The sequence below is a fragment of the Dysidea avara genome, chromosome 6 (genome assembly GCF_963678975.1).
Source record: "Dysidea avara chromosome 6, odDysAvar1.4, whole genome shotgun sequence".
In the NCBI taxonomy this organism is placed as follows: Eukaryota; Metazoa; Porifera; class Demospongiae; order Dictyoceratida; family Dysideidae; genus Dysidea; species Dysidea avara.
This window is the reverse complement of record NC_089277.1, coordinates 29,218,513-29,228,986: the sequence shown is the minus strand read 5'-3', so window position 1 is coordinate 29,228,986 and position 10,474 is coordinate 29,218,513. Positions and strand designations below refer to the sequence as shown.

General features: G+C 36.0%; 1 long non-coding RNA gene across 1 annotated transcript; it reads right to left on the bottom strand.

The window, feature by feature from the left end:
* Positions 1-907: 907 nt before the first annotated feature.
* On the bottom strand, positions 908-6,530 carry LOC136257654 (uncharacterized). Its single transcript, XR_010702097.1, has 3 exons — positions 6,480-6,530; positions 4,467-4,560; positions 908-1,036 (listed from the first exon to the last, which is right to left on the bottom strand). It is a non-coding gene; the product is annotated as an uncharacterized lncRNA (long non-coding RNA).
* Between the last annotated feature and the right edge of the window lie 3,944 nt (positions 6,531-10,474).

The window sequence follows — 10,474 nt, the reverse complement described above, 5'->3', positions numbered from 1 at the left end:
CTAGAAATAAGTTGACCATCACAACAGCAGATTCAGAAAGCCCATTAATGCAAATATAGTTGCACTTTGCAAGGATTGCCAGTGGACTAGCTAATACCTACTAGTACCCTTCACTGCATTCTGCTTTTCAGTACACTTTATTGGTGTTAAGGCTAACAAAGTGTCCCTAGACTAAGGAGAATAATTGTGACATATAGCTATACATCATGTTTTTGCCTCACAGATTTAGCGGATTAGAGTGTGGCTAAGAAGAGCTGATACATTATGGTATATAGCTAGCTATATCCAAATACGTGGTAGCTACAAATGAAAAGATTATCATGTATGCATTATAGCTACTCAATGCATATTGCAATCAGCCTTGGTTAAATGGGAAAGGTAAAATTTAATGATATAAATTGAAATTCCAACCATGAAATTTGGTCAGTAGTGAGCATCAACTTAGCTATGTAAATAGATGGAGAATCTTTTTGGTATGATTTGAACGCTATTATGATTTGAACACTATACGTTATGGTTCTCCACTGAAAAATCAATAAAAACGCTCTCAACTTCACCTTTAGAAAACCTAATTTTTAAAATGTCCTCAGGGGAGGGGGGTGGCATGCCCCCAGGTTGTGCACACTAATGTACTCATTATCCCAAATAGCTAATTTTACCATAGATACTACATGGATCTTACCACTAGGGCCTTGTGAGAAAGGTTTGGTATCTTCTAATGTCTGACTAGTTACCTAATAGTATGTTACTGTCCAGCTTATAGTCCCCCCCCCCCCCCTTTCAAAAAATCCTAGATCCATCCCTGACAAAGGAAATATATAGCCACAATTGTTTCATTATTATAATGGCTAAATATGCTGTATATACAACTAAACTTAATTATATTTGTTCACAATTGTTGTAAACGCTAGTGTATAATTAAGTAAGCATGTAGACATACTAAAGTTTACATTAAAGATTAATGATAAAGTAATCACATTGATTATCTAATCACAACCTCTTGGCTGGGGTTTGGTAGTGGCTGCTAAGCAAGATCCTGTGAGATAAGAAATAATGCTAACAAAAACATTGTGGTATACATTATAAAATGATAAAAACTTGGAAATTTGTTGCATTGTGTTTAATATATGATTAAACATTTATTTTTTAAATTGACTTAGTTACAGAATACTCTTATTCTATGCCAGCACTGAGATACGTATTTAATAGTTATACCACAGCTGCAATGGATTTCGCTGATATATACACCCAATTCCCGAGGGCTATGGGTGTATATATCAGCAAAATCTCAAGCAGCCATGGTATAAGTGATATATATCACTCAGGGCACACTACCTGATAGGTGAAAGAACTACAACTAGAGCACTCACCCCATTTTTTTCATACACTAGCATCTGATAATTGATTGTGGTTTCAATTGTGTGAGTAAATAGCTCTCAGAACGTCATTCCTACGTTGCTATGTTTCAACACATGCCAGGAACTTTTGATTGCGGGATTGATTTTTGGGGTGTAAAGTTTTAATACTAGATTAAACCTTCACTATATTGTGGCAGTAAGTACATTAATACATTCATTTTTACTATCTTCTATCAACAGTCACCATTATTCTTCTTTATTTATTTTTTGTGAATACTGTATTTTTGTGGAACACTGTATCATTTGATATTCTCACTATCAAATCTGTGAGTTCTTTTCATCATACCATTTATCATCTTTTTTGTACATAGCTTTTTAAGTCTCTGTGTGTGTGTTTTGTTTATTTTAACTATTGTTTCTTTTCTTTGTAGTGTACCTTTGTGTTGTTATCCTTTGTCCTTGTAGTATAATTTTTGTAATGTATGTCTTGTAGTATAATTTTTGTAATAGATGTGCCCTTGTACAGGTTATGCCTTTTGGTGCCACCTTGTCATTTTGACAAATTAGATAAATAACATACAAGTACTCAGAACTATAAGGTACTCACGTACCTATTTGTCATAGTCTTCTTGTTTTGTCGTTGCTCAATGGCTGACACGCCCCTCATACAGTAGGTAGAAATATGCATCCACGCATCACCCAAGTGCTATCATTTGTCTTAGAATATCATTTAGTTACTGTCAAATAATCTAAACTTAGCAACTACACTGAGCCTAGCCTAACTTTTAAACTGAAACCCATAATTAAATCCACTGTGTTGCTCAAAATAACGAGTCAAAGCGTATCGTATCTTTGAATTGGTTAGCATCAAAGCCATGAGCAAACCGTGTTTTCATGATATTTCCTGGGCAATATGCCAGTTAAACCCTGAGCAGCACCTTTGAACACCCACACAAAAGTGGTATCTGATCTGTTATGTGACAGGGTGTAGTATGCCCTGTTTTCACAGGCCCAGTCACATATATCAAGACAAGCTTTACTACACGCTTATGTGTACTTTGTAAATTTTTTTTGCAAATCTTGATACCCTGCGACATAGCTTCTTATCTCCATACATAATTAGAAGGAATTTGTTTACTTCCAGCCCCATTGCACAGAAAATTTGCCCATTCTGAAATGAAATGGAAGAAATATCCACAATAGAGAAGCTAGCCTTAATTTTCCCTGTCTTTCATTCATCACTCACGAATTGGATCCCAATCATGAAGTTGCAGATATCTAACAAGTGTACCTCTCATAGTAGCACTGGGACTGAATGCTTCTGAAATCCAGCTCTGAAATAATTCTGTGGCGTCTAAATATGCTGCTGAAAGAAAGCATTGATACGGAAAATTAACACCTCAATATGGTTTCGTTGGATGAAGAAGAAGACAAGCAGCCTGATTGAAGATAAAAGAAAAGACAAGGCGCAGAGGACCCATACTCGTTGGAACCCCAAAAGGCACATCCCACTGGTGAGTTTGTTATTGTGACGTAAAATGGTGACCGTGCGCTGCTTTGTTTGGCCTCTAGCCTTGTGACTGTGGTCAGGCAGTGAGGCAGGCAGTGAGGCAGGCAGTGAGGCAGTGAGGCAGGCAGTGAGGCAGTGAGGCAGGCAGTGAGGCTAAAATCCGAGATTTTTTAAAATTTTATATCTGGCCACCTGTTACTGTTTTGTTGCATTTGATGCTGTTTTATGTATTATATGGACTAGTACTATTCCGTAAAGGTGATTTTCATCCCATAATATGTCTCTAGGATGATTTTTAAAGGCAGAATTTTAGGTGGCACACAAAAATTTCACCTGGATCCCTACTTTTACGGTATGACCATACCGTTTGATAAATAAAAAAGAGATTTCTGATAGTTAAAGTGTTCTCCATGTATGTACAATTACAGATATAATCATTCATATCCCCTAGCAGAAAGAAGCTTTGAGTGTGAAACTTTGCAGCAAGAAGGTTTAATAGTTAAATACTTTATCCAAATGTGCAAAAAATGATTTCTAAACAGTGGCTGAAACTTTGAACTGTCATGTGTGGAAAATAATTATGGTGACAATTTAATAAGTAAGGCAGACCTTGCAAATTATGTTGGACAATGAAACAATGCAAGCATGTACTCTAATGTGCAAAGCACACTCAATGTGCTCCAGCTAGGAGGGTTTGGGGATATGTACTCCACAGGAAATTTTTGAAAATTAAGTGTTGCAAGTTTGAATCTGGAGGTAATTTAGTCTTACTATAATTGTTACAGTAATTGCAAAGAATGTGCATATCATAGTATAGTAATGTAAATGATTAGCTGTAGTTCACGCCTTGACTTTGATTGAGAAGTACGAGCACCACTGCTTGTAACAATTATTTTCAAGTTACTGTAACTGTAACCAATATAATCACATTATAAACTTTGTTAATGCAAGCTTTCAATGCATCTAGAAATGTTCAACGTTAGCTTCTCAGTTCAATCACGTTAGTTGCCTTACCTGAATATGTTGTAACTACTGTACATACCCTGCATATTAGTAGTGTCTGAAGCTTACAACAGAAATGGATGCCATTTTGGAGGACCTGAGGAGGTTTCAGATTTTGGAAGCTATGTAAGAGTAATTTTCACTGTGATGCTACAGGAAAATTTAAGTAGCTACTGAGCTACAGTTTTTAAGATACAATACAAATGTGACTGTTCTATTAGAGTGGTTAACAGTAATTCAATAATTGTGGTGACCAGACCTGCAAAAATAGAGCATGAGGGCACATGAAATTTGTCAAACCTTCGTGACTCATAATTTTGATACCATTAAGCCATAACTTAATACTAATTTATTGGCTATACAACTGAGTTAAATAATGTAGATATTCTACTCCTGGCCAGTACTCAGATATTACTTGTTGTGTGATGGTGTGTAGTTTGTGTTCTCCATACATTCTTGCTGGCTGGGTCACATATAGTATGTATGTTGTTGCAATCAGAAGTCAAGAAAAGTGAAGGAGGGTCTCCTCATTTGTAGGTATTTTATAAGTAGAACTGCTTGAATATGTACACACATACAGTGATGAAAAAACATACCCAATCACAAGATCCAACAGCATCACCATTGGCAGGAACATGTTCATCACTATCATTCTTGGCATTCTGGTCATCTTTCTGATCCTTCTGTGTGCTATCATATACATGATATACAATTAAAGGTATATTTAAACTAAAAGAAACTTCAGATTACATGATGCACACAAGGTCTTAGAGTTTTTATCCAGTGCTATCATGTATTCAGATATTATTCATTACAACAACACGAAACTAAGTATTACATCATACCATAAATCAGGAAAAGTTTGTTGTCAAAAAAATTTCATCGCTAGCTGTATCGACAAAAATTAAAAAGACGAATTATTTTAAACTATACGAAAATTTGCGCATACTAATATTAATGTGTAATTATTCCATCAAAATTTTTTGTCAATTATGTCAGTGACAAAAATATGTTGCGTCGAAATTTTAATAGATGAAAACTTTCTATGCCAAAATTTTCCTGATTGCGGTAGCATGTGACAGGTACCCAAACATTTGGCAAGGGAAAATAATATTATTAGTAAATCAGATTATATCGAATGCTTTGACAAGTAAAATTCTGATGAACTGCTCCAATACTGAGTAGACACTTAATGCAAAATTTTGATAGGAAAAAGTTTTTGCAATGCATACAAATTTGGGAAAAATTCTCCATTGAACTTTGTTGCACTATATATGTGGCAGACATACGTACCATTCAACTGACCATACATTTCCAGCAGCTAAAGTTGTGTCTGCAAATTTTTATTATGAATCCAACTATTTATTGAAATACATGTACATTTTTTTGTATTGGTAGGGTAACTGCAATCACAACACTGAACAAAGTCTAGATGTTTCTAGCAAATTTCTTTAAATGTGGTAACTTTAATCAGTTTATGTAACAGGGTTCTCAAGTCCACTACAACACGTGCATGAGCTCTTTGGTGAGCAAACCAGAAAGCGTAATGAAGTGAAGCCACAATTGCCGTGCTGAGGTGAGAGCCATCCCTGACAGGATGTTACATCATCGACCGATTCCATCCGTATTGCTCACAGTGTGGTGGGATTCTGTGTGAGACATGCAGATAATATAATATGCCATCAAGAGTTCATAATGGGGGAAATAAATCCTACTTCAGTATAGCCTGTACAAACTGGTATCGAGAAATATTTCAGTACACTGCTTTTTCTAGCATAGTACTTTAACACTTTGAGTATTGATGATATCTTCAGTAGTCTGCTTATTGAAGCCACCCTACAGCAGTCTTTGTAGTTTAGCATACTGAATACGCTGAGCAGAAGCCTGACACATTAAAGGTGACTATAGGGATTGCATCATATTTTCTTTATACAAACTATACTGAAGGATAATCCCCCCACTACAATAATATTATTATTGTGAACTCTTGATTATGTATAGACAAAAGTTTAACAGAGAAAAGTTTGAGAAATCTGATGAATTGCATTGTAATTCATCAAAAATTTTTATTTCAGCATTAGTGTATGTAGACATTTACTTGTCAAATAATTCATCATCTAAACTGTTCCCTGATATTAATCTTTGCAGTGTATGGTAGATGAATGAAAGTATCAGATTCATAAGGTCAGTGCATGGAGGCAAGGTCAGTGCACGGAGACCACACTGAGTGCACTTGAGACAGTCCCATATCAGAAAGTATTCTGTCAGTATCCACTTCTATAGTCAGTTTACATTCACCTGAGCTCTCATTTTTGTTAATAACTCTTGTTACCTGTACCAGCTGCCCAAACATTTAGTAGTGCTGTTTAGCTACCCCTTTAAATGCCAGAACTGTTTATCAAAAAAGCACTTTGATACGGGCAAGAACAAGTGAGTTATGAGGTTATAAAAATATCCCATACATTTAGTACAGACTATTCAGGAGCACAAACATGTTTTACAACATGAAAACATGCTACACATCTGACCCTGGTCAAGAGCAGCTGTTTCAGTAGATCACACAGTATACAATAATATTGATAACGATCAACATCACCAATGCAACATACCTAGGACATTGCATATTGTAACAGATCCACACAACTGCAATTGGAATCATGAATAGGATTCCTTCAATTGCACACGTTGAAAGATTGACACAGCTTGATGTGTAAACTGCTAGCAGTGTCCCACCACCAACAATGCCAGTCGTATACTGCACACAAAGATATAACGAACTCATTAATTTTGTTAATTTCATGCAACAATTTATATACATACACCTCAACACTTGTAGTAGACATATGGAGGAAAGGGTCTGGGGGTGCAGCCCCTCAGAAGCTAAAGGTACTTTCTATGTTTCAGGAAGACAATATTCGATGTAGAGTGGTTTTATGCACAAACATGTAAAATAGTAGGGTATAGCTTAGTATTAAATTTTGAGGAAATCATTACGAAATGGATAAAAGCTCCATTTTTTCTGAAGTTTTGTTGAAACATCTTAGAAGGGATGCCCACACCCCCATTATTATTGGCCACTGCTTGTAACAAAAAATAAATACTTTAAAAGAGCAGTCAACCACTAACACATAATATCTCCTTTGATAAGCTGTAGCTAATTTATCTGTAAAAACACAGTAAGAACAGTATGAAATGTTATAAATATTCCTGGACCTGCATGGGGAGTATGACCCCAGACCCCAGAATAGCCTTCAAATTTGCTGTATTATTCAAACTTCACTGTGTGCCTAATTTCATTTCCATCCCCACTCTCTAGCTTGCTGCATGTTAAGAGCATAGGGTAAGGAAAGCAGCACTTTGTTTGGCTTCTCTTAAGTTGTTTATTCAGTGTACAGTAAGTATAATTTTTGACCTGTTTTCCCTAAACTCGTCAATTTTATGGTAGTATAGCATAGTGTAACTTTTGTAAAACAGTTTACATATTTGGTGAATTTCCATTATGCTAGGAAGTTTAGTTTGTAGGCATTTTTGAGTTTTTAAAAGTATGTACATTCAGCTACTGCATGTCATGGATAGTATAGTAATTGATTACAAGACTGAATTGTGCATTAAACAACATGTGTACCCAGAAAAGGTTTGCAAAGCAAATGCTTCAAAAGCCATAGTCATCTTATTGTAGCATAGTGTGTCTAATTAGCTACAATTGTGGCTCAAACATTGATATCTGTATTAGCTTACTTAGGCACTGAACATATTTTAATATTGAGGCAATTTTGAGAAAAAAATCCTATGTTGCAGACTCTTTTTGATATTACAACCTAACCTGCTTTCAAGGTAAAAAGCAAGAGTGTGTTTGGTGCCAAGTGTACATAGTAGCTATCTAAGAAAGCTGTCTAGATTCTAGACAATTTCATGCATTTTTCCCGGTCCCTTTTAAAGTTTTCAGCAATGTGAAAATTTTAATACTGTCTTTATGATGAGCTAGTTTAAAGATGCAAAGGTTAGGTTGTTCAGCAAATGAAGTATTAGTCGAAACTTTACAAGGTGCTGGGAAAGATGTATAAAACCTAAAATTAATGTTGAAAAACAATATGGCCATCAAGTATCCCCAGCATTCAGGGGCATAGGGAGGAAGGTTCCAAGAGGTTCAGGAACGCCCGTATAATTTGACTTCTGAATTAACAGCAGCTGGACCCTAACACACCATTTAGTGTGGCAGGACAAAATGTAATATAGTGTATGGCACAGCACAACAATTGATAAAGCTTGCATTCATCTTTCAAGGAAGGATTTAACATGAGCTTTCTTAAAAACTTTCAAAAAATCAATATATTCTAATAGAGCAGTCAGGTATATACTCTAATAGAACATGTAAAATCCATACTTCATTAGTAGAGTTTCAGACAGTCTAACGTTTAATAAATGCGAAACTGAACATGACCTTATACTGCTATAGCTTTGGTGTGCAGTGTTTTAAGATATAGAGCTCCAGTAATTCATCACTTGGGCATGCAGAAAGAATCCATGTTATGCATATTAACAAGAGTATGTTTATTATTATACTCATGATATTAATTTTGTAGTTATAATTTTTGATTGTAAGTCATTCCATTTGTATCAGTGGATTCATGGTTTGAAATAGCCATCATTTACAGATGTTTATAGATCTATGTGTCTATGCCGTCTCTTTCCACTAGATTTACTTATTACAAGCATCATCCCATTCCCAGGGCACTTATATGCATTATTGTAGTATTTTTACATAAAATATAGTGATTTGCTGAGCTTTGATTCATTAGAATATTTAAAGTCTCTCGGTGGCAGGGGACTGCGCCCCCAGACCCCTGCTTCTGGTAACTCAATACTGCTGTTGGAACCCCCCTTCAAAAAAAAAATCCTAGCTATGCTCCTGAGCATAGTACATTTACAGTATATCATACACTTGACTTTTGCATGTATGTAATTTGTAATGAGTATAGTCTTCTTTATAGGTCTAACATTAACAGTCATATACTGTACCAAACTACATTGTGTGCATGAGCCTAAATTTGCGTATTATCAACTAGTCCAAATGCCTGTTGATGCATTGACCACAACATGGTTGTGAACATGCATGAATCGTAGAACTGCCACTAAGAAGAGTACTAAAATTGCATACATGCAAAGTTAACTTACAGTGCCATTTGCTAATTCATTTGACAAGTAAGTCTCAGTGTATGAATGTAAAATATAAGATTAGGAAAACTATACATGTAAGTAAATTTCACTCCATACTCAAGTTTATGATATACCGTAAATGTGCTATTGTAGCACAGACTTATAAACACATGCTTGCACTTACACAATGTATCAACACATGTAGGTACTAATAATTCTGATAAGACTTCTTGTGGTAGTACTAAGTCAGTTGTTGTACAGTTGTAGAGTGGTTACCTTGTCCTCAAGATATGGTATCACACTATACTGGGGCTACTTTATGATCATTAATTTTTGTTTTCATCCCACACATAATTAGTTTGGTGGGCATCTCTTCTAATATTGATAAGTATATATATACCATAAAGAACTTGTGTACCAAAAATGGTGCTTTTATCCACCCTGTAAGAATAATTTTGCTAAGCTAATCTGCTATAAGTGATCTGCACTGATCAAGAATTGTATAGGGATCACTGGCATTCAAAATTCCTATTAGTGGTTAAAAATTTCCAATGGGATGGTGCTGCAGATGTCAGTTTTTTCATATAATACTTATCAACTGCGGGGATTTAATTTTTCGATGACTGTTCTATTAGAATATTTGACTGACTGCTCTATTAGAGTATCTCGATCTCCATTAAAGTTTTTTTGGATCCGCCTGTGATGACTAATGAGCTGCCAGCTAGCCTAAGGCAAGCTTGCATGCTGATCTGAGCATTCTGAGTCATTTTAGCTAGCTAATCCAGCTATCTGGTTTAAAAAATAAAATAAAAATCCGCCCTCCCGTACTGGTATTATTTTGAATAGGACGATGAGAAACTAATTTTATGTGGTCTAATGAAGGCTTAAGATCAAGTGTCGTTCAACTCAAGCTTTGCCCTTTCTCAGTCTCTTGGCATTCCGGGATTAAGATCCCTAGTTAGCTAGCTTCTGTGACAGCCCCTTTAGCCAATGCAAACACACATAGCTACTTAGCTTACTACATAATTGTGTCTTACCGACGCCCAGCATAAAATCAGCATTAAATCACAGAGTATTTTTCGTGTGGACATAGGCCTGCGGTCCATTGATTACGCTGATATCAGCCAGTACACACAACGTCAAGGGGTCAGCAACAAGCTGCGGCACAGTAACAGTGACTCTGATGAGAATAAACAGCCGGAAATGAACGAGCACTGTACCAGCCGAGCTAGACTATAGTACTTCGAATTCACACAGCGGAGAAACAGACAACAGCCCGGGCATTGGTGAATGTTCATAAAACAACTTATTTGCATTGCAGCTGTGTAGCTACGCAGTTTACCACAGGTTGAAAAATAAACCATCACAAAAGTTCAAAAACAACACGACACAATCTCGGCACATGTAATTTAGTCTATGTAAAACCCCCCACCTCTTCTGCTGTCGA